This window comes from Pinus tabuliformis, chromosome 8, assembly GCF_031772625.1.
Source record: "Pinus tabuliformis cultivar Carrire ecotype Pingquan chromosome 8, CPIR1, whole genome shotgun sequence".
NCBI classification, from domain to species: domain Eukaryota; kingdom Viridiplantae; phylum Streptophyta; class Pinopsida; order Pinales; family Pinaceae; genus Pinus; species Pinus tabuliformis.
In genome coordinates, this window is record NC_142294.1 from 163,786,097 (window position 1) to 163,812,349 (window position 26,253).

A 26,253-nucleotide genomic window follows, 5' to 3' on the forward strand; every position below is an offset into this window, starting at 1 on the left:
ACGCTGCTCCACGACCTTGTCCATGTGTAGTTGTCGTGCGGAGGGGCCCTGTCTGGAGGTCGTGGCCACCATCTTCTTCTTTCCTTGAGGGCGTATCATCAGGAAAACAAATTTCCAGTTTTGGAAATGTGCTTATTGCATTGTTTTGCAGTAACCAAAGAGATGGCGGTAGGCAGTGCTACCTATCGTATCCTATACAAATTATTTCCCAAAGTAAAAATAACAGCACAAGGCCTTGACTCATACATAGCATGTCGCTTCCACAAGTATGGTTGGCCTAATAATACATCACAAACATCAAGGGGAGAAATGTCACACAATACCTCATACATAAAGGGTTTGATGTTGTATGGAAGGCAACATTACTGGCTCACGCGAAGGTCTCATCCTTGTTGAAGCCACCCGATGGTGTACGGTTGTGGATTTGTTGTGGTTGGTAAGCCCAGTCGCTTCATGACCTCTGCTGAAATGAGGTTCTTTTGGCTCCCATTGTTGACAATGAAATGTAGCGGGGAGCCGTTACCCACATCTATGAGTGGAAGAGGCGCTCACCCTCCTCTGGATCTTCGGGTTCCTCCTTCTAGATCTTTGTGGTGGCAACAGTGGCGTTGGGCTCCGCATCGATAATCTACTTCCCTTTTTCATTCCCCTTATTGGATTCTAACTCAGATTCGGAACATGCATCTGTTTCCAAAGACTTTAGCTCGACCACAAGTGACTGCTTGCCTCGACACTCACTTGTGCTGTGAGTGGAGCTTTTATGGAACTCACACCACTTTCCTGTGTCCTTCTACGGCTTCGTGGTGTTGTTCCTTGCTTGCGGATTTGGATGGTTAACTTGGTCCACCCCGCCTTGGCTTTGTCCTTTGTTCAGTGGTTTGGGGGCGCCTTTCCCTTGCTTCGAATTTGCAGATCCAAAGTCTCACTTCTTCTGTTTAAACTTTTGCTCGATCTTGATAGCATATTGGTACGTCGTGTCGAGCGAGGAGATGTCCAGGAACTCCATCTCGTCATGGATGTACCTGTGTAGGAAGCTGCGGTATTTCAGTACCAAATGCAGTTCAGAATCCTTGATACCAGACTTTGTGCGAAGGGTATGAAAAATATTGGTAAACTATGGCACGTCTTAGTCCCTTCCCTTCCGTAGCATGGTCCACTTTATGTATTTATCCTCATAGCTTCTGACATGGTAGTACTGCTCCTTGATGGCATTCCAAAATGAATTCCAAGTGGGTGCGGCTGAAAACAGTGAGGTCATACTTTCATCCTTCTGCTCGCAGTAGGTTTCCCACCAGTCCTTGACGTGTGGGGCGGCTTTGAGAAGAGCGAAAGTAATCTTTTCCTGGCTGGAAAAATCATGAACATAAAAATACCCTTCTAATAGATTTAACCATTTATCTACAGCGTCTGCATCTATTTTACCCTGAAATATGGGAATGTCAAAGTTAACTTGTACCTTAAAGGGTGTGGTGCTTCCAGAGTAGCTACTGGAAGTAGATGTGTCGCCCCTAGGTAGGCACTGAAGGATCTGGGAAAAGTTGTCCATCATCGCGTTCCTTTGTCACTCAAGGACCTCTTCAAGCAAGATTTTGATAGGAGCTCATGCCCCCTCGTCTTTATTTTCATCCGCCATGAGAGGTCGTTGGGATTTGCGAGGCTAGTCTTGTAAAGGTTCGACCAGTTCAAGCCCTAACTCCTTATATCTTGACCTCGTTGGGGACATGCAAAGAAAAACAGAGAAAGAGCAGACCGCTCTGATACCACTGATATGGATTTAAATAGGAACACAACAAATTACAGAGATAACCATAAATACAGAGATGCAGCAAAAATAGTACTTCATTTCATTAATGTAAAATACTAAAATATGATTATAAACAGAAATGGAAATAAACTAGCTCGGCGATGGTAGCTTATCTCTGAGGAGAGATGTGGGAGCTACATGCCTCTGAATTGTCTTATAATGAGGCTTGAAGGCCTATTTATTGTTGAGAAACAATGGAAAACCCTAAACATCCAAAAACCTAACCCTAGGAGATGAAGCACCAAACTATGGGCCCCGTTTTGGGTAAATTGGTACATCAACTTCCTGGGGTCGTAACTTTAGCATACGATCTTTGTTTGACGTGCACAATACCTCGATAGAAATATCTATCTGAGGACTACAACTTTAAGATGAAAAACGTGAGTCCATGGACCCATGTTGCTCCCAGTTTTCCCAAAAAAACGTCGTTTAGGCCTCAAAACGGCTCCGGAAGTTCAGGACCTGAAAAACTGCTAAAAATAGTAAATTGTGCTACAATTAAGAAAACTGAAAAACTGAAAGAAACAATGGTGGGGGTCCAAGTGGAATTGGTAGGTGGCCACCAATATCCACTTGGATCAGCCACCCCAAGTGTGTAGAAAGGTAGGAGGTTTGAGATATTGGTCGTGCACTCACCTATTTTCTTTATAGATGGAGAGGAGGACACTAAAGAAGTAAGGTATATCAGATTGTATGGGTCAGTAGGAGTGTGGTGATTGGACGGAGAGAAGGAACTAAGGTGTTAGAGAAAATTTTTGACTAAGCATGATTACATAGATCAATAATGTCATATGTGTTGAGATCAAGATATAACTTTCACTGTTATTGTTTTAAACATGTTCATAATTTAACATTCACAACATTATGCATTTGGTTTAAATCGATGGATGTTAGAATACTCTTGTGCCTCTATTTCAATATCTTGATAGTACTAAGCCTCCTAAGCATTGTAAAGTTGATATCATGTTAAGGATTCTCTTTTACAGATGATTTTTGTGATTATCTCACATTACTAGCACTTCCAATACCTCCACAACATAGTTCTTATTTCACAATTACATTGCGTGACATGGCCATGGTGTTTGATTGGTTCAATGATAGTGTGACATGGTTTTTTTTTAGATAATGGCTCAAAACATGGTTAAAATTTTCATCTCTAGTTCTTGTGGTTTTTTTCTTAGGTGAAGTGATATTTTAAAAAAAATAGTGGAATTCAAACTATCAAATAAATGTATCTTTCCGTAAATCAATCAACCTAAATTCTAATCCTATTTAAAATCCCTAATCACCAATATCAAAGACTATTTAGCTTTTTTCTAAGGTGTTATTGATAAAATCTCGAAAACTCTCTGTAATATCCCCTAGTAAAGTGTATATATTGAGTTATTGCAGCTAAAAACATTATGTTATTTTGCAGACCAATGTAAAGGTCAAATGATAATTAGTAAAATAGTTACTTTATTATTAATTAGTTGAAGGCTTACACAATGGTTATGAAGAGATCACATTGAAAATGAAGGTTGAATTAGACTCCCATGTCAAGGTAGTTGGACAGTTATGGGCCAGGCGATTACGTGCCTGAACTTCTCCTTGGGGAAAAAAGTTATGAAAAGAGGGTACCAAGAGGGTACTAAGGACCTAAGGTAACTAGAATGAGAAGGACTGTAGACAGTGGTAAAGGAAAAGAACTCGGAATTGAGTTTTTCCACACTGGTTGGCCAGGTGGATCTCATTATGAAAAACAATCATCCTGGACTAAGTCTAGCTGGGAACAGATAGTCGTAGGAAGGATGGTTTTGTGCAGTATTTTCCAAGGAGACCTACCCTACTTGAGAGTATAGCTCGAGGGGAGACGTAGTGTGGACTGGTTTTGTTGGTACGAAGGAATCTTTCCTTTCATGTGGATTTTGTGGCCACTTGTGTAGGTTGAAGAAGAGAAAAGATAAATGTTGCATGAATTTTTGAATGAATGATGCAATTGAAGTTCTGTAGAGAATTGGAAGTTCCTGCATCATTGCATTTTTTTAACAAAATGTTCTCTACAGAAATTCCAATGCATCATTCATTCAAAAATTCCAATGAATGAAGTTTTGAAGTTCATGTTGCATGGATAATTCCTTTGGTGCATTGTATAATATGGAAAGAAAAATGATTGATTCGAGCTAAATAACAAATCATTGTTTTGTTAGAGAAATGTGATGAGTTAGAAGAAAAAATGTAGCAATGGGGAATAAAATTCAAGAAAAGATACCATCCTCAAGGAAATTAATCCTCTTCTTCTTATGAAAACTAGGCCATCACTTAAAAAAACCTAATATTTGTTGCATGGAGATAATGATTTTTTAGCAAGGTTAGGGAAATGGAACAAGACTTTATACACAAGAGTTCCAAGTTGTGAATATGGTAGGATATAGCAATGTAGCTCAAACCAAGGGACACAATATAGATGTTAACCTCAAAGACTTATAGAAATAGGCTCAATAAATTTAGGTTGATAAAGAAACCTTATCCACTAGACTACAAGAAATATGAAATACACTTCAAGTCACTCATCCCAACCATATTTTAGAACTAAGTGTTTCCAAACCCAAGTGGAACATGTGCTCAACACATGTTTAGAAGAATTAGACAAAAAAATTCACAAGGTTATAACAGTGAATTAGAATTGCACTTATTGTAAATCTCTTATTGTAAATTTTTACATATTTCATTAAGAACTTGTTGAATTTACTGTAAATTTCTTAATTCATAAACTCAAAGGTAGCATTATCATTTAGTAACCATAATCTTATGCCATTTCCTAAATCGGAAAGGGGTTTTGAACCGTAAATTGGAAACTAGAATCTCGATTAAAAATCTACAATAACATTGACTCATTAAACCACTCATTGGTTGCATGATTAAACCACTCATTGGTTGCAGGTAAGAGGTTGGTTGGACGGGGCCTTTCACGAAGTTATGAAAGTGTGGGCTAAGTACCAGTGTAAGAGTATAATGTTTCCTTTTCTCAGAAGCAATGTCAGCGCTAATTCCTCGACTTTCCCATTCCCGTCAGGGGCCTAGATTCTTAATCTATGAACCTAATATTCAATGCACCATACCAAACCCAAATTGTCGTATTAATTCACAAATCGAATCGAACCAACGAATTTTCAAAAAAAAAATTCAACAGTACGGCCGAATTTGGTAACTATGTCGTCAAGTAGTGAAATCGTTATCAAAGATTCGGGCATATATCTTTGAACAGAAAACCATACATGGCTATTTCAAATTGATGGACTGTGTTGCGCCCACGTAATGATTTAACATTAGTGGCGACCCCTGTTTGTTGTTAGACCTTGGGAACTATCGACTCACCAGAGATGCAAATGGGAGTCAGAAAAGGGAGTTGCCGGAATATAGAAAGACCTTGCAATCTTCACCATGTTATGTATGGGTATACTTCTCTTGGTATGGCATCTGGTACTGTATTATAAGCATTAAACTAGCATTTGCACCAGATGTTGCAAAGGAAACGGGGTAAGTCTGTAGCGCATATGGAAGAAAAACATAGATGAAAAAAGATGTGATATGTTACATGATCTAACTATAGCCGATTTAAGTGAAAAAGAAATGTTAATGTTAAATGTAATAAAATTAAACAATCTACTCAAAAAAGAGGCACGAGCAAATTTCTTCCTAAGTGCTCAATCTATACTCAAAAAAGAGGCATGAGCAACTTCCTTCCTAAGTGCTCAATCTAAGAGTTTATTTTCATTGACAATTCTAAGAGTTTATTTTCATTGATAATTGCATCCCAGACCAGACCTCCTACCTCCTATAGTCTGAGCTAGACTAAACCCTTACCCTCATATGGTAATGGTTCCAAATCAAATTTCTTTGTGAGTAATCTCTAGAGGGGTTTCCATTTATACACATCCCCATTTATACACAGTTTGCCTAAAACATCCACCGATCTCCAAGCAGAGAAGCCAAATATGTGTGTCGAAAGTGAATGGAGCAAGTTAATCCTTCTTTCTTCTTTGCAACTTCAAATACAATATCCTTGAGAGTGTAGTAAAAATTGGGCATAGGTAACCTAGGAAGTTCTTCATGAAAGGGTGCTTCATGGGGTTGATATTTATGAAATGGACGAATGTAATATTTCCCCCTGAAGATAGATATACTATAAATCCTGTACATTAGGAAGGAGGGCATCTAACACATTACTCAACATTCTTCCATTGTTTGCACAGTTCTACTCATATTGTTTGCACAATTCTACACCTATGTCTCTCTGCTAACCTAAACAACCCAAAAGAGATGGGTGACATATATAAACATTAAAAATACTAATAAAAAAACAACTTAAAAATTCAAGAAAGTGAGATCATGTATTATAGATTCAAACATTAAAAATACAATAAATCCTCAAGGAAATTCCACTTCATATAAAATTTCCAAAGTTTTTTTTATATAAATTCATATTCTCAAAAGTTTTATTTTATAATTCAATATAAATAAAAACAACTTAAAACCTAAAGAAAGTGACATCATATATTTTATATTCAAACATTAAACATACATTAAATTCTTAAGAGAATTTCACTCCATAAAAAAAATTCCAAAGCTTCTTTATCTAAAAAAAAAAAAAAAAGAAAAAGAAAAAGTGTGATTTTACATTATAGATTCAAACACTAAACTTATAATTAATCTTAAAAAAATTTCCATTCATATAAAATTTCCAAAATTACATAAATTCATATTTTCAAAATTTTTATTATAAAATTCAATATATATATAACATAAATATTAAAATAAAAATAAAAATATATATTCCATTATTTTTAATAGACAAATTTACAAACCATTGAAATATTAAGAATATAACAATAATAAAGAGATTCAATTTATTATTTTATTAAAAAATTATTTACTTAATGCACATAAAAAACAATGTTTAACTGTTAATATTTAAACAAAATTATAATAAATATAATTATCTTTAATATTTAATATGAAAGGGAAAAAAACATAAAACCAAAAAAAATCAATTAATGAAAATTGCATTTAAATATATTTTAAATTTCATTATTATGTAATATAAAATTGTTATAATATATTTTAATATAAAATTGTTACCATATATATATTTTTAAATATAATATTGTTTATTTGATTAAAAATATATATATATATATACCAGCCTATCGCTTAATTATGTACCATTTAACATAATAATTGGCATATAATTGTCCATAATTATGCACCATTTAACATAACAATTTGCATATAACTGTCAAGAAATATATATGGGAACAGTAAAGTAGAAAAGGAAAAAAATCAAAAAATTGAATAAAAATCAGAAAAAATATCTACATGTAAAAACTCTTATTAATTACACTCCATAGAAAAAAATATTACTTTCATACCTATGAACTCATTCAAGATCATCGCAGCCGTTTACTCCTAATCAATTTTTTTTTAAGACATATGAAATTAAATAAGTCAAGAATTTTACCACACAAGTGGACCGTAGTAACGTTTTTGGATACCGAAACCAATTTATTTATCTTACTAAGTTTAGCGATTTGTAAGGTCGACCCATAGTGTTTGTAATTAATTTAAGGCGGGGTAATGTATGTTATTTTGGCATTGCCATTATTTAATTTAACCCTCCTGCTGGTGCCTTAACCTATCATTGACGGTAACTTTGCACCCAGCTTACCAAGAACATTCTCGAATCAGGGTCTTCACTTGCCAGGTGTCAGTTATATGGTCGATTGCATGGTCGTTTAACTTTGTAATTTACATTAAAAAAATTCCAAAATCAAGCGTATATGAAAAAAATTGACCGAGCACTACGACTAGATGTCACAGTAATCTAATAATAGATAAAAATAATAATTAATTAAATTGAAATTTGAATGAAATAAAATAAAACAAATAATAAGATTATTAGGAATTCAATTTGTAAAATTAAAAAAACAAAAGGAAATTATGAAAGAGAGAGTCTAGTTATAATTAATAATTAAGTTAGATTTATTTTAATTTTAGATTTGTTAAGTAATTAGAAGGATTAAAAAAAATTGAGATAAAAATTTAGTAGTAGTTAAGAAATTATTCTTTTCCCTTCTCTTTGTGGACCTTTCTCTCTTTCTTTGTTTGTATTGAAAAAAAAATCAATATGTTTATTCCTAATTTGAATGGAGATCACAATTCTTCTTTTTTTGTAAATTTAATTCTATTATTTCAAAAACACAGATTACATCACAAAAGCCTTATTACCTCTCTGGATTCAAACCAAGGTGAATCATGGGCTTTTTCCCCTTTCTTCTATAGACATCAGTGCACCTTGCAGAACTATCCCTTACAACTAAGGCTAAAGTTAATGAGCCTATTTCTACAAGTCTTTGAGGTTCACGTCTATATTATGTCCCTTGGTTTGAGCTACGTTGCTATATCCTACCATATTCACAACTTAGAACTCTTTTGTATAAATTCTTGCTCCATATCCCTAACCTTGTTAAAAAATGTCTAATCAAGCCTATGTCAACATTGGTTGTCAAAATATGGCTAAATACAAGATATAAGTGCAATTCTAATTCATTGTTATAACCTTGTGAAATTTTTTCTCTAATTCTTCTAAACATGTGTTGAGCACATGTTCCATTTGGTTTGGGAACACTTAGTTCTAAAATATGGTTGGGATGAGTGACTTGAAGTGTATTTCCTATTTCTTGTAGTTTAGTGGATAAGGTTTCTTTATCAACCTAAAGTTAATGATCCTATTTCTATAAGCCTTTGAGGTTCACATCTATATTATGTCCCTTGGTTTGAGATACGTTGCTATATCCTACCATATTCACAACTTGGAACTCTTTTGTATAAAGTCTTGTTCCATATCCCTAACCTTGTTAAAAAAATCATTATCTCCATCCAACAAATATTAGGTTTATTTAAGTGATGGCCTAGTTTTCTTAAGAAGAAGAGGATTCTTTTCCTTGAGGATGGTTTCTTTTCTTCTATTTTATTCCCCATTGCTACTTTTTTTTCTTCTAACTCATCACATTTCTCTAACAAAACAATGATTTGTTATTTAACCCAAATCAATCATTTTTCTTTCTAAATTATACAATGCACCAAAGGAATTGTCCATCTTAATATCTTTTGCTTATTCTAGTCCATCACATTGTTTGGAAACTATGAATCCTAGCAAGCACTTTCTAGAGTGATGGGCAGATTGTTTCGCAACATTGAATCCTAGTAAGTACAAAATCTATATGGATTGTCTCTAGTTATTGTTGTTGATGGGTTCAATTCCTACAAGTTGATTCACTCATTCGGAATAACATTGGATGACTATGTTGGGGCGTATTATTAGGAGTGGAACTATCATCCTATCAATTTTTTTTGGGGATAGGATGAAGCATTGAGGCAAACTTGATTCATTCTAGTAGGATTTTCTTATGGAGTTGATGAAGGCATATGTGCAATAATGTCCCTTGGAGGAAAAGGGGGAAAGTTAATGTTGATTGTGTGTACTTGACAAAAGGGGAGATGGGTATTTACATGGAGAAGCTTCTTATTAATTTATAAAGTATTGGTAGCCTAATTATCTATAAATAAAGGAGATAAAAGAACTTCAACATGGTGGGCTATAGTGCACTTGTCTTTGGTTGGTTAGCAAAGTATGTTGTAGGGGGGTAAAAAGTAAGAGGAAGAGCCATCTATGTGGCTTTAGTGTGAGTGACGAAGGCATAGATATGAGAGGGATCATATGAGGATATATTTGATAGAATATGGTGGTGTGGATAAATATGGTGGATTTAGAGAAGGAGGTCAGGAGGTTGTGTCTTGTAGAGAGTGTGAGCATTATATATGTTTTCATGGGGTTGCTTTGAGGAATGAGGGAGTCAATTATTTCATAATAATTAAAGTAGGTTAAGTTGATTTCTAATGTATCAATAATTATTATAGGTTTTTATTAAGACAATGAGTTAATGGAGGAAGAAATGGAGAAGTGATGATCAATGTCATTGATCCGGATTTAAACAGGAACGCAAACAGAGACGCGACAGAAATAATACTTCATTTCATTAATGTAAAATATTGAAATATGCTTACAAACAGAAATGGAAATAAACTAGCTTAGCGGTGGTAGCTTATCTTTGAGGAGAGATGTGGCGGATACATGCCTCTGAACTGTCTTACAATGAAGCTCGAAGTCCTATTTATTGTTCAGAAACAATGGAAAACCCTGAACATCCAAAAACCTAACCCTAGGAGATGAAGTGCCAAACTATGGGCCCCGTTTTGGGTAAATTGGTACATCAACTTCCCGGGGTCGTAACTTTGGCATACGATCTTTGTTTGATGCGCACAATACCTCGTTAGAAAGATCTATCTGAGGACTACAACTTTGGGACAAAGACCCATGTTGCTTCAAGTTTTCCCAAAAAACGTCGTTTAGGGCCTCAAAACAGCTCCGGAAGTTCAGGACCCGAAAAACTGCTAAAAATAGTAAATTGTGCTACAATTAAGGAAACTGAAAAACTAAAAGAAACAATGGTGGGGGTCCAAGTGGAATTGGCGGGTGGCCACCAATATCCAGTTAGATCATTCCTCCCCCCTTAGGAAGCAATGGTCCCCATTTCCTTGAGTTCCTCCATGAGATGAGGAAACTTCTGTTGAACTTGGTCCCTAGTGAGCCATTTGCCGTGGTGAAGGAGTTTGCCTGCTTTGACAAATCGATACAATTGGATCTTCTACTGGTGAGTGTTTTTTATCTGCGTGTCCATGATCCGATCAGTTACAGCTTGTTCCATGCAATCTGGATTTAACTCTATTGGTGTGATTTGTTCTGCAATGTCCGATGTGTCTAGTAATGGTGGAAAGTATGGCCGAAGGTGGTCCACATTGAACACTCCATGCAAGCCAAGGAATGAAGGAATGCTGAGCTTAAATGCATTGTCTCCCATAACCTTGGTAATGATGTAAGGACCATATCGAAGTGGTCTGAGTTTCCGATAGGCTCCGGTAAAGCTTTCCTTTTGCAAATGCAACCAGACTTTGTCGCCCACCTGAAACTTGTGTAGCACCCGATGTTGATCATGTCGCTACTTGTACTTGGCATTTGATTTCTCCAGAATTTCATGGACCTGTTGGCGGATATGTTGGATGTGCTCAATGAATTTGTTTTCCTTATCTATTTCGGAATGGACATGAGCCGAATCTGCCTGAGTAGCTACAAATGGCATGGCCACATCAATGGAACATAGTGGCTAGAATCCAAAGCCCATCTGAAAAGGTTTGTAGCAAGTCAAGCTGTGGAGAGCCCGGTTATAGCTATGCTGAACATAGGGGAGGCTCTCATCCCATGTACATGGATGCTTTTACTTGTACATGTGTAGAATGTGTATGCTCATCCTGTTGACAACCTCTGTCTGGCCATCAATTTGGGGATGGAAGGTTGTGGACTTAGTGAGTTTAGTGTCCAGGATTGACCAGAGACTGAGCCAAAATGTACTAAGGAACCTGGTGTCCCGATCTGAGATGATAGACTATGGGATCCCAAAGTGTACCCACACTCGTTCAAAGAAATGTTTAGCAGTGGCTTCTGTTGTGATATTCTTCTAGTAGGCTGCAATAATGACCATCTTCAAGAACCTGTCGACGACCACAAAAACATAGTCATTTCCATGCTTAGTAGAAGGAAGGCCCGACACGTAATCCAGGGAGATGGATTCCCAAGGTCTACTAGGGGTAGGAAGCGGGGTATGGAGGCCTTGCTTCTTGATGGTCAGTTTGGCAATAGCGTAGGCAGTGCAGGATTTGATGTACTTCGCGACATCTTGTCAAAGATTCGGCCAATAGAAATACTTCTGCAGCACTGCCACGGTTTTCTTGACCCCGAAATGCCCAAAAGCCCGTCTGTAGTGTGCTTCCCAAATCATCTTGGCACGCTCGCTTGAAGGAACACAAAGGTGACCTAGGTGGCATAACAGGGCATCCTCGAGGTGAAAATATGGAATATGCTGACCCTCCAAGAGTGTCTGGTATGTGTTGCTGAATTCTGGGTCGTTTTTGTAGAGATGTGGCCAATCATAAGTCTCGTGCCCATAAGAGTTGAGCACAGTGGCTAACGCCATGATCGGTGGTCGACTAAGGCAATCTGCAACATTATTGGTGTTGCCCTTCTTATACTTGATATTCAAATGGAACTGTTGCAGGTATGTGGACCACTTCTGATGGCAATCATTCTGCAACTTCCCTTGGGTCTGTATGAACTGCAAGAGTCGATGATCTCTATGGATGATCATTTCCTTCCCCAAAATGTAATGCTTCCATTGTCGGTAGGCCTACACAATGGAATACATCTCTTTGTCATAAGTGGGATACTTCCGAACTGTGTCTGAAAGTGTCTCACTGTGATATGCCACTGGATGCTCATGTAGGACTGCCCCAATAGCATAGTCAAAGACATCTGTCTCAATCTCAAATGGTTGTTGGAAGTCTGGTAATGCAAGCACTGGTGTTGAGCAGAGGCGGTGTTTCAACTTTGTGAATGCTTTCTGTTAAGATTCATTCAAAAGAATTTTGCTTTTTCTCCTCCCTTGGTGACTTGACTCAAGGGCCAAGTGATATGAGAAAATCCCAACACAAACCTGCGGTAGAAGTTGGCAAGACCCAGAAAGCTGCAGAGCTCTGTCAGAGTGGTTGGAGATGGCCAATCCCGAATGACTTGGATCTTGGTTGGATCCACATGCACCCCCCATTCATCAATAATGTATCCCAGATACTGAACTTGGGTCATGCCAAAAGTTAATTTCTCCAAATTGGCACATAAATTGTGTTGCCGCGGTGTTTGGAGAACATATCGAATGTGGTGGAGGTGCTCTTCCCAACTCTGGCTAAAGATCAGGATGTCATCCAAGTATACTACTACAAATGACTTGGTGAATGGCCGCAAGATGTCATTGATTAGCCTCATGAAGGTTGCAAGAGCATTCGTCAACCCGAAAGGCATAACCAACCATTTGAAAAGGCCCTCCTTGGATTTGAAGGTATTCTTCCACACATTAGAGGTTTCGATTGGTACCTGGTGATATCCTGACTTCAAATCGATCTTGTTGAAATATTTTTCCCCCTTCAGTTGGTTCAGAAGGTCGTCAATCTGTGGGATCGGGTACCTATTCCAGACAGTGATCTTGTTCAACGCTCTATAGTCAATACAGAGTCTCCAAGTCCCATCCTTCTTTTGTACCAACACGATCGGGCTCCCACAAGGCGATGAACTCGGTCGGATGTGACCTTTCTATAGCAGCTCTTGGATCTGCCTCTTGATTTCATCGCTCTCCAGAACGGAGTGCTGATAGATTGATCCATTGGGTAGTGGCGCCCCTGGGGTCAGATCGATGGAGTGCTTGACCTGATAGTGCAGAGGAACCCCTGTGGAGGAGGTGAAGATGTCCTCGCACTGCTCCACGACCTTGTCCATGTGTAGTTGTCGTGCGGAGGGGCCCTGTCTCGAGGTCGTGGCCACCGTCTTCTTCTTTCCTTGAGGGCGTATCATCAGGAAAACAAATTTTCGGTTTTGGAAATGAGCTTATTGCATTTTTTTGCAGTAACCAAAGAGATGGCAGTAGGCGGTGCTACCTACCATATCCTATACAACTTATTTCCCAAAGTAACAATAACAGCACGAGGCCTTGACTCATACATAGCATGTCGCTTCCACAAGTATGGTTGGCCTAATAATACATCACAAACATCAAGGGGAGAAACGTCACACAATACCTCATACATAAAGGGTTTGATGTTGTATGGAAGGAAACATTATTGGCTCATGCGAAGATCTCATCCTTGCTGAAGCCACCCGATGGTGTACAGTTGTGGATTTGTTGTGGTTGGTAAGCCCAATCGCTTCATGACCTCTACCGAAATGAGGTTCTTTTGGCTCCCATTGTTGACAATGAAATGTAGCGGGGAGCCATTTACCCACATCTGGGAGTGGAAGAGGCGCTCCTCCTCCTCTGGATCTTCGGGTTCCTCCTTCTGGATCTTCGTGGTGGCAACAGTGGCATTGGGCTTCACATCGATAATCTACTTCCCTTTTTCATTCCCCTTATTGGATTCTGACTCAGATTCGGAACATGCATCTGATTCCAAAGACTTTAGCTCGGCCACAAGTGACTGCTTGCCTCGACACTCACTTGTGTTGTGAGTGGAGCTCTTATGGAACTCACACCACTTTCCCGTGTCCTTCTACGACTTCGCGGTGTTGTTCCTTGCTTGCGGATTTGGCGGGTTGACTTGGTCCACCCCGCCTTGGCTTTGTCCTTTGTTCAGTGGTTTGGGGGCGCATTTCCCTTGCTTCAGATTTTCAGATCCAAAGTCTCGCTTCTTCTGTTTAAACTTTTGCTCGATCTTGACAGCGTATTGGTACGTCGTGCTGAGCGAGGAGATGTCCAGGAACTCCATCTCGTCATGGATGTACCTGTGTAGGAAGCTATGGTATTTCAGTACCAAATGCAACTCAAAATCCTTGATACCAAACTTTGTGTGAAGGGTATGAAAAATATTGGTAAACTATGGCATGTCTTAGTCCCTTCCCTTCCGCAGCATGGTCCACTTTATGTATTTATCCTCATAGCTTCTAACAGGATAGTATTGCTCCTTGATGGCATTCTGGAATGAATTCCAAGTGGGTGCGGCTGAAAACAGTGAGGTCGTACTTTCATCCTTCTGCTCGCAGTAGGTTTCCCACCAGTGCTTGACGTGTGGGGCGGCTTTGAGAAGAGCGAAAGTAATCTTTTCTTGGCTGGAAAAATCATGAACATAAAAATACCCTTCTAACAGATTTAACCATTTATCTACAGCATCTGCATCTATTTTACCCTAAAATATGGGAATGTCAAAGTTAACTTGTACCTTATAGGGTGTGGCGCTTCCAGAGTAGCTGCTGGAAGTAGATGTGTCGCCCCTGGGCAGCCACTGAAGGATCTGGGAAAATTTATCCATCATCGCGTTCCTTTGTCGCTCGAGGGCCTCTGCAAGCAATATTTTGATAGGATCTCATGCTCCCTCGTCTTTCTTTTCATCCACCATGGGAGGCCGTCGGGATTTGCGAGGCTGGTCTTGTAAAGGTTCGACCAGTTCAAGCCCTAACTCCTTATATCTTGACCTCGTTGGGGACATGCAAAGAAAAACAGAGAAAGAGTAGACCGCTGTGATACCACTTATATGGATTTAAATAGGAACACAACAAATTACAGAGATAACCATAAATACAGAGATGCGGCAGAAATAGTACTTCATTTCATTAATGTAAAATACTAAAATATGCTTATAAACAGAAATGGAAATAAACTAGCTCGACGATGGTAGCTTATCTCTGAGGAGAGATGTGGCGGCTACATGCCTTTGAATTGTCTTATAATGAGGCTTGAAGGCCTATTTATTGTTGAGAAACAATGGAAAACCCTAAACATCCAAAAACCTAACCCTAGGAGATGAAGCGCCAAACTATGGGCCCCGTTTTGGGTAAATTGGTACATCAACTTCCCAGGGTCGTAACTTTGGCATATGATCTTTGTTTGACGCGCACAATACCTCGATAGAAATATCTATCTGAGGACTACAACTTTAAGATGAAAAACATGCGTCCATGGACCCATGTTACTCCCAGTTTTCCCAAAAAAACTTCGTTTAGGGCCTCAAAACGGCTTCGGAAGTTCAGGACCCGAAAAACTGCTAAAAATAGTAAATTGTGCTACAATTAAGAAAACTAAAAAATTGAAAGAACAATGGTGGGGATCCAAGTGGAATTAGCAGGTGGCCACCAATAGCCACCTGGATCAACCACCCCAAGTGTGTAGAAAGGTAGGAGGTTTGAGATATTGGTCGTGCACTCACCTATTTTCTTTATAGATGGAGAGGAGGACACTAAAGAAGTAAGGTCTATCAGATTGTATGGGTCAGTAGGAGTGTGGTGATTGGATGGAGAGGAGGAACTAAGGTGTTAGAGAATTTTTTTGACTAAGCATGATTACATAGATCAATAATGTCATATGTGTTGAGATCAAGATATAACTTCCACTATTATTGTTTTAAACATGTTCATAATTTAACATTCACAACATTATGCATTTGGTTTAAATCGAGGGATGTTAGAATACACTTGTGCCTCTATTTCAATATCTTGATAGTACTAAGCCTCCTAAGCATTGTAAAGTTGATATCATGTTAAGGATTCTCTTTTACAGATGATTTTTGTGATTACTCACATTACTAGCACTTCCAATACCTCCACAACATAGTTCTTATTTCACAATTACATTGAGTGACATGGCCATGGTGTTTGATTGGTTCAATGATAGTGTGACATGGTTTTTTTTTAGATAATGGCTCAAAACATGGTTAAAATTTTCATCTCTAGTTCTTGTGGTTTTTTCTTAGGTGAAGTGATATTTAAAAAAAAATAGTGGAATTCAAACTATCAAATAAATGTATCTTTCCATAAATCAATCAACCTAAATTCTAATCCTATTTAAAATCCCTAATCACCAATATCAAAGACTATTTAGCTTTTGTCTAAGGTGTTATTGATAAAATCTCGAAAACTCTCTATAATATCCCCTAGTAAAGGGTATATATTGAGTTATTGCAGCTAAAAACATTATGTTATTTTGCAGACCAATGTAAAGGTCAAATGATAATTAGTAAAATAGTTACTTTATTATTAATTAGTTGAAGGCTTATGCAATGGTTATGAAGAGATCACATTGAAAATGAAGGTTGAATTACACTCCCATGTCAAGGTAGTTGGATAGTTATGGGCCAGGTGATTACCTGCCTGAACTTATCCTTGGGGAAAAAAAGTTATGAAAAGAGGGTACCAAGAGGGTACAAAGGACCTGAGGTAACTAGAATGAGAAGGACTGTAGATAGTGGTAAAGGAAAATAACTCAGAATTGAGTTTTTCCACACTGTTTGGCCAGGTGGATCTCATTATGAAAAATAATCATCCTGGACTAAGTCTGGTTGGGAACAGATAGTCGTAAGAAGGATGGTTTTGTGCAGCATTTTCCAAGGAGACCTACCCTACTTGAGAATATAGCTCGAGGGGAGACGTAGTGTGGACTGGTTTTGTTGGTACAGAGGAATCTTTCCTTTCATGTGGATTTTGTGGCCACTTGTGTAGGTTGAAGAAGAGAAAAGATAAATGTTGCATGAATTTTTGAATGAATGATGCAATTGAAGTTCTGTAGAGAATTGGAAGTTCCTGTATCATTGCATTTTTTTAACAAAATGTTCTCTACAGAAATTCCAATGCATCATTCATTCAAAAATTCCAATGAATGAAGTTTTGAAGTTTATGTTGCATGGATAATTCCTTTGGTGCATTGTATAATATGGAAAGAAAAATGATTGATTTGAGCTAAATAACAAATCATTGTTTTGTTAGAGAAATGTGATGAGTTAGAAGAAAAAATGTAGCAATGGGGAATAAAATTCAGGAAAAGATACCATCCTCAAGGAAATTAATCCTCTTCTTCTTAAGAAAACTAGGCCATCACTTAAAAAAACCTAATATTTGCTGCATGGAGATAATGATTTTTTTTAGCAAGGTTAGGGATATGGAACAAGACTTTATACACAAGAGTTCCAAGTTGTGAATATGGTAGGATATAGCAATGTAGCTCAAACCAAGGGACACAATATAGATGTGAACCTCAAAGACTTATAGAAATAGGCTCATTAAATTTAGTTTGATAAAGAAACCTTATCCACTAGACTACAAGAAATATGAAATACACTTCAAGTCACTCATCCCAACCATATTGTAGAACTAGAGTGTTCCCAAACCCAAATGGAACATGTTCTCAAAACATGTTTAGAATAATTAGAGAATTAATTTCACAGGGTTATAACAATGAATTAGATTTGCACTTATATCTAGTATTTAGCCATATTTTGAAACCCAATGTTGACATAGTTTTGATTAGACACTCAGATTAGTAGGCATGCCCTTTTTTAGACAATGTGCAAGTTACATGCAAGCACATTAGGTTCCAAACAATGCACAATACCTTGTACAATTTCCTCAAATAGAAAGATGAGTGGATAACTCACATGGTTAATGTTTCATGTAACTTGAGGCCACTAATCAACAATTAAACTTGCATGCCCAACCATCCTCTAGTGATTAGTTGTCTTCTACATTGAACATGTTGTTGTGCTTGGTCATATTCATAGTGAGCCAACTTGGTACAATATCTATTAGCCTTGGTGTTAGTGGAAAAACAACTGCATTAACATGTATTGGAAACCTTAGCTATGGAATAGAAGAAAAATTACTTGACCAACTATGTTGGACTATACAAGGGTGCCATGTTCTACTTAAAGCTAGTTGTTGTACAATGATGGCAAAGCTAGTTGTTGTACAATAATGGCTTCTATAATTTTATTATGTTTCCCCCTAGATTTAGCGATTAAACAACTTGCAGTAACTAATCCATCATTGCTTTTGCTTGTCATAGTAGTTTAGCACCCTCCCACAATGTAGTGAATGGATATACACTTTGACGAAATGATTACAATTGTTCTTTGTTTATAATAAGGAGCCATAAATCAAATAAGTTGTTAGGGTTACATAATATTTTCGAAACTATTAAATCAATGGTGTAATTGAAATTTCCAGCTATTGAAATTCCTTGAGTATATAGAAAGATTGTCTTCTAATGGAAATCATGGACATTTCATTCACCACTTGTAGGGTTTGTGACATGGATGTTTAGTGGGTAACTCTTTAGGAGTGGGGCCCAAAAACAATTTTGCTTCACTGACATGGTTGAAGGCTAGAGACCTTCCATATGTTTTTGGAATCTCATGAGATCCTTCTCCATCATTTATCTTATGAGACTCAAAAAGTGTCATAATGTAAAGTGATGTAGTTGATATTAAATTAAAGAATCCCAAACTTAACGCTTTCTCAACCCTCCCTTGAGGTCCTATAATGAAATCAATACTATTAATTTGAAACCCATCCAATAATGGTGATAGTAATTTACAAGCACATTATTAACCACTACCCTCCCACTATATGTTATGTATTTCCCTATGATTACACATTGGATGCATAGTCCACTTCTCCTCAAATTGGGGTGCATGACTTTGCTCACACTAAGGAATACTAATAATATAAGAAGGGACATTGACCTCATCAGGTTTGGCCCTTTGACCTACCATCTTGATTGTCCAAACTTTGAGAAACATGGCCCCTACCTACAGCAAAGCCTTGAAATTTGAAAACAAACCAAAAATCAAAACAAATCCTAAAAACTTGAACTATAAATATTTTGGTTGTGTGGTATTTCTAATTCTCTAGGGATAGCCATGCATCATAATCCCTTGATAATAAAAAGTGGCCAACACCATGGTGAAGATAACCCATACAATGATCATTTTCCTCAGCGAAATTCAACTACAAAAATCCATGTTGACTTCTTCAAAATTACATGTTGCTAATGAACTAAATATTATTTAATAACCTTCCCTTCCACACTATCTTTGTTATCATCCTTCATGACCTCTTTTTCCTTCTATTTTCTATTTGGAGCCTACCTTGTTATCAACACATTCCTAGTATTTAAAAATTTCTTTCAAATCTTCCTTTTGTGTTTCAAATTTCCTTGTGGCTCCTCATTCTTGGCTTGCTCTAGCACACAACTTCGTAAAATTGTTGTACAATGCATTTGGAGCTTTCCTCCTAATTTCCTCCTCCATTGCCACCAAGCCTTTCTCCTTTGCAAATTTATTATGCTTTTGCAAAAGAATGATAAAACAACTAATATTTGGCTTCTCTTCTTCCTTACAAAATTATTAATTGGATATAAAATTACTTTATTATCTCCTCTTTCTTCCAATGTGCTTGGTGGACAAATCTCGTCCTACAGACAAGACAAATCTCCCTAGGCTCAGAAACTAAGCATAGAAACAAACAGACAAATGCATGAAAACATTCCCTAATTTATGACCGAATCACAGATACAAAGAGGATTCAAAGCTTATACCTTTTCACAAAATTATTGATGATTATCCTTATTGTTTTCCTTTGTAGCTTTCAAGATTTCTCCCTTGATGCTCCAAAGAGAGACCTGCAAAGATAGAGACAAACAAGAGATCAAAGCATAAAATACATAAGATATTCAATCATAAACCATGTAAGAGATCAAGGAGCCTTACAATAGACATTATAACAAATGCATATGGGAAAGAAACAAGTATTTGTATTAATAATAAAGAGTAGGATAATTACAACTAGGTGCCTTGATGTTGGGGTCTCCTTCCAATGATCCTTAACCCAAGCCTTTGAAATCAAAACACTCCAATGGAAACTTGAGCAGCATATAGGTAAGTTCAGAGGTCTAAAATGGCAACCCATCTCTCTTTGGATGCATTACACTTATAGGAAGGAGTGGAAGTTGAGATATCCATGAAGGGAGGAGAGAGATCCACAATGAGAGGGATGGATCCACCATATGAGGAAGTAGGCCTGGGATATAGGGAGATCGAGCTCAATATCAACCAATTTGGATTAGATACTAACCACGAGGATTCTAGAAGAGGAAACTTCGTTTACTATTTTTTATCTTTGTAAGAAGATCATTGTGACCTTGACATAGGAAAATAGCAATGACATCGCTCTGTGTTTACTATGCAACACGTGTATTCACATGTTCTAAATTGATGAACTGTGATGACCTCAAGAATTATGGTTTTTTAGATATTTAATCTAGGATTATTATACACCATTGAAAGGTATTTCTTCCATATTTCAAGGGAACTTATGACCATAGTTAATCGGATCATGAAAGACCCGAATTTGGCATCATATGCATAAGTGTGACAAATTGATGTGTAACATATTTCTCCCTAAAGTACAAAGTTATAACTAGTATGATGGTTGAAGTGATTTACAAGGTAAAGGTAGGGATCAAGGAATCATAGGTTGGATACTTGCAGTCAAAAACCCAGGAATTACAGTACAATAACATCATATGATCATCTTTGAGGCAGGAATTCCCATACTCATAGTGCAAGTATCTCAAAGAATGAGTATGGAAATGTAAAAAGATCCATGCCAACAAAATACTCAGTATGGACACAACCATGACATAGAATGGATCAATTTTACAATCAGGAATACTCAAAACTCCACGCAACCTAGATATATTAGACAAGATCCAGGATCTTCATCTTCATATATATCCATCCATTAGTACGAATCTAACCATGTGAATAAATGTCTTGAATTCGAAAATGGTAGAAACCATCTTATTACTAGCTAATGGTGAGGACTGTTAATAGATGCGATAGAAACCACCAATAATGAAAATAGTTCTCAAGGTAATCTAGTACAATCTATGAGGTGTGAATAAATGTCTTGAAGTCAAACACCCATAGAATCATCTAATCAAAGGCCAATGATGAGAACCTATCGTTGAAAGTGAGAACCTTGCCATTGAGACATGTAGGCTCCAAGGTACTGAAGGAGGCTTCTAGATGAACTTCCCAGATAATGAGCTAAATTCAATAGGAAGTGACCCATTGTAGGAGGGTCTATGACATGAAACACATGTCAAGTTTCGAAGAGAAAAATTGGAGTGATTCAAGACTGACTTAGGGACAAAGGACACGATTGAAGGTAAAGATTTGAAAAGTAATTTTAACAAAGGTTAGACTTCTCTTGAACATAATGGCGACGAGACATTTGACTTGGCAGCATTTGACTCAAAATAGGACCAGAGACCAATATGAAGACATTCAATGAGGTATGATCAAATGAGAGGCAAATGGATTCCCCGACCCTGACATCAAAAGTGATGGAGTGTCATGTTCAAAAAGCAACATATTGCCTTTCCAACTACAAAAATTAAATGTTCCTTTCCCATTTTCCCCCACCATTACTGACAAGTACCTCTTTATTTTTACACAAGCTTGAGGAGGATAACATATGTTTGTAATGTAAGCCCATCCTTTGAATGAGTCCTTAGGAGTATTTTTAATGAACCCTAAGAAGAAGTGGCTCGGTCTCATCATGATTGATGAGTCCCATATTATTTATGTTTTACGAGTACAATATAGGGGTAACTCGAATTATTTTTCATGATGTTTTGAGAGTTTCAAAAAGAAATGGAAAGGAAACTTTGTAATGTCCTTTTTCATAAATTTATTCCCCCCAAGGCCGAAAAGGTGTAAAATAATACAAGGGAGAACTCTTTCAGTCCTGATTGACTAAAGTATACATTTTTCATAAATAGTCTATGTAGTCCGTAAAAGGCGTAAACTTATACTAGGTAGAAGTTTCTTTATATGCTTTTATGAGCACGAAAGAGGCAAGTTTACTAGACAGTTTTTTCATATTTTGAGGGTCTAAAAATAACTTAAAGAGGACTCTAGGGGGTTCCTTTTTTCGTTCAGTTTTAACTAGCATGAAAAGTGATAAAGTTATACTCTTTCCATTACATCATATTTCAACATTTCAACATGTTTATTGTACACTAAAAACCAAGAAATCATCAAATATGCTCAAAAAATGATAAAAGGGCTCAATTTTGGCTAATTTAGGCAAAAATAGGTAAAAATAATAATTAAAAATAGTTCAATTTTCTATAAATAACCAAAAACTCATTTTATTCTTACCATTGCATTTTTACCAATTACAGAGCTAAAAAACCCTCTTTTACCTTCAAACTTCCGAAGCAAATTGTGATCAATCCAGTCAACAATTTCTGGTGTTGTTTCTTCCAAGTAAGAGATCTCTCCTTCCTCTTCATTTTCATGGTTTAATTTTTTAATTTTAACAGTGAAATTCTTGAATTTTTGCTTGCTAAGCAACCTAGGTTTCTTTGAATGATCATTGCGGTTTTCCTCTTTGGACTCGTGATGCCCGCAGGTTCAAAGAGTAAAAACACAATGACATCGCTCTGTTATAAAAAAATATGCATGATGGCAGAAAAAATGTGCAAGAAATTTTGAATTTATCATGAAATTGCCTCAAATTTTGGTTTTCTTATGTTCTAATTTTTTCCTCCTTTGCTTTTAATAGGGTTCTCATTAATCATGGTGATTGAATGGAGGGAAAGAGAGCATGAAACTAATGATTTCACGGTATAAAATGACCCAAATACTATGTTGGCACTTCGACGGTGTGGTTTAGCTCAATTCTTCCTAACCCTTGGGTGAGAGCTCAACATGAGCTCTTAGAGTTCTTGATAAGGGCATGGGACGCCAATGAGAAATGTTTTCAAATTGGTTCCCATTCCATTTCGATTGGAATATATGACATCTATTTTCTAACTGGATTGTTCAAGAGAGGAGCTAGAGTTCAACTAACTGGCCATCGTGATGGTGGTGAAACCACCGATTATTACATTTCTGAATATTACATCCAAGGATCTCGTAGAGTGAGTAGTGGCAAGATCGATATAAATGATGTAAAATACCTTCCCTTCAAGACTGGCTTATTTACCATGTCTCGAGTGGCCGTGAATGAAGCTACTCATGTAGTCATGGAGTTTCAAATGCAATATGTTATAGAGTGCATGGAGCCAAAAGTATTAAACTGGTGTGATGGCTTGCAAGTCAACATGAAAGAGCAACTTACTAAGTGCAAGGCAGGTCAATTGAGACGGTTTGGATATGGCTCTATTCTGGTAGCCTTCTTGTTAGAACGATGTTAGTATTTCAGTATCAGAAGGTAGATGTGGATCCTCTTCAGCCCAAAGATTTGTGCTTGAGGAGATGGGTTGACCTAATGGCCCACCATGGTGGTGGGAAAATTAGGTCATTTACTCCTCCTTTCTTTAGATGGATTCATCGACATATTATCATGATCAAGGACTACCCATATGTAGGGACTTATTTTAGAGGATATACAGATCTAATCCTTCCACCTGGCATGCAGTGGGATGAGTCAGGTAGGACGATTTTCCTTTATTTTTCAATTTTATTTTTTTTGTGTACCAAGACTGACATTTGACTATTATGTAGATGTTGGATCAGTGAGACCAACCGGGATGTCCCCTACCTAGAGTCGGGGCCAACAAGAGGTAGAGGTTGGAGAACATAACCTAGAGGTTACTAACACACTTGTAGAGTTGGAGTGGAACCTGTAGGGACTCACCCAAGGTATTCTAGACTATGGGATTGATGATATTCCACTTTGTTACTAGAGGCACGCCGTGGGTGTGCTTGCATAGTTACAATGGTTATCTAATGTGTTGTAAGAGTCGTAGTTTGTTATCGTGACATCATCATGCCTAGGGTTTAGGAATTTTAGGCTAGTTTTGATGTTTTGATGTCATCGACATAATAAAGGCTTAAGAGCCTCATGTGTCTCGAACACAATTTTGATGTATAAACTCTTTTGAATATATGTAGATCTATGTGTTTTTATCTGGGTTATTTACAGTGTATTCATCCTATGGTTTTAGAAATGGTGCAAATTTCTATCTAAAACATAATTTTCCAATGCATATATCAATGTATTTAAATGTATTGGAATGTGTTGATATTCAATGTATTAAAAATTTCTTTCCAAGATCCGAACTCGTAAAAAAATCTTTAACATCAATGGACTTCCAATGGAATAATCCCTATTTAGTTGTCAAAATATAAGTTGAGAGTCAAGTCTAACAGCCAACCTATGAATACCAAAAGTGATGGAATCAGATAATAGCGCAATTACTACACTATACTTTGTGATATTGTTAATTGTACGACCCAAAAATATCCCATGCAAACTCACTAACTCATCATTAGGTGTGAAAATTGCCCAAGCATCGGACAAAAGGTTATGAATACCACAGATAGCACCACCAGTGAAGCCAATATAAGGTGAAGGCTTTGTTGACTTATGAAAACCAAGTGAAACACAATATAAGTAATGGAGATGAAAAATCGTTCAGAAAAGAACACGAAACACACCAAAAATTAAAAGTACAAATATGTACAAAGTACCCATGCAAGAATCTAAGCATAGTACATTTTCAGATAAAACCTATTTATGGGATCAAATAAGGGAATCTCATCATAGTCAACCATCTCATAGGAACCGTTTTCAAGTGCACGCTTTGCAATATAAGGACCATGCCACACGGACTTGAATTTTTTCTTAATCATATACCAAGACCAAGTCACCTTATGAAATGACACAAGGGTTAACACTTTTGTCAAACTATATTTTGATCTGTTTCTTATGAGCCTCGCTAGCCAGTGTGGCATCTCGGTGAGTCTCATCTATACATGCTAAGTATAAAAACACTCTTCCTCTGCAGAAGTAGCAGGGAGAAATTCGATAGCTAGTTTAAGTGACGTGATTTCACACTCAATTGGTAACACAACTTCTAGACCATATACAAGTTGAAAGGGCATAAATCTGATTATTTTTTTTGTTAAGGTACGGTATGCCCATAATGCCGAGAAAAGAATAAGATGCCAAGTCCTCTTATGAATTCCTATCATCCGTTGAAGCATGGTAGTTAACACTTTGTTCAAGTCTTCTACTTAGCCATCAACCTGTGGATAATAGGAAGTTGAGTTATCGTGACATAGACCCAACTTGGCAGTAAGCTTTGACATCATAAAATTTTAAAAGTGGGCGCCATGGTCACGGGACACTGAATCTATAAATAATGTGATTGAATACAAATAGGACTGTAGTTTCACCATCGTTCTTATATGTAGGCATCACCTCGACCAATTTTGAAAAATAACCCACTGCAAGGATAATATACGCATGCCCCATAAATGAGTGAGGGTTACATGTCATGAAATTGATGCACCATTTTGCAAAGAGACAGATGGTAACTATTGGATGAAGAGGAGCAGGAGGCGTGCATATTTTCTGATTGTAAATTTGATAAGCATGACATTTCTGGATTGCAAGGATACAATATTTAAACATAGAAGGCCAAAAATATCCAACACACAAGATTTATTGTGCAGTGGCATACCTAGACATATGACCACCGCATGCTCGGAGTGACATTCATTCAAAGTTTTTTTGGCTTCCTCATGTGTTAAACATCGTCTAGACACTGAATTGGCACCACGATGATAAAGTGTATCGCCAACAATATTGTATTGTTGGGTTTGGGACCGAATATGACGACGTTCAGTACAAGATAACTCAAGCCTAAAAGTTTGAGTCTGGAGATAAATGATAATGTATCCATACCAAGGACCTAGTGAGCTAATAAGAAAGACATATTCATTCAGAATAGAATCCTCTACCATGGTTTCTGTATCAGCGTAGGGAAGGTCCCAGATTAGTTCAGGAAACATAAGTAATTTTTTGGACTTGGATTTAACAAATTCAAAATCTAATTGTTGTAGGATCATATTTGAAATACTTTCCCCCAAGCAATTTCCGCGTGAGTTTATAGATCATGGGGTTACAA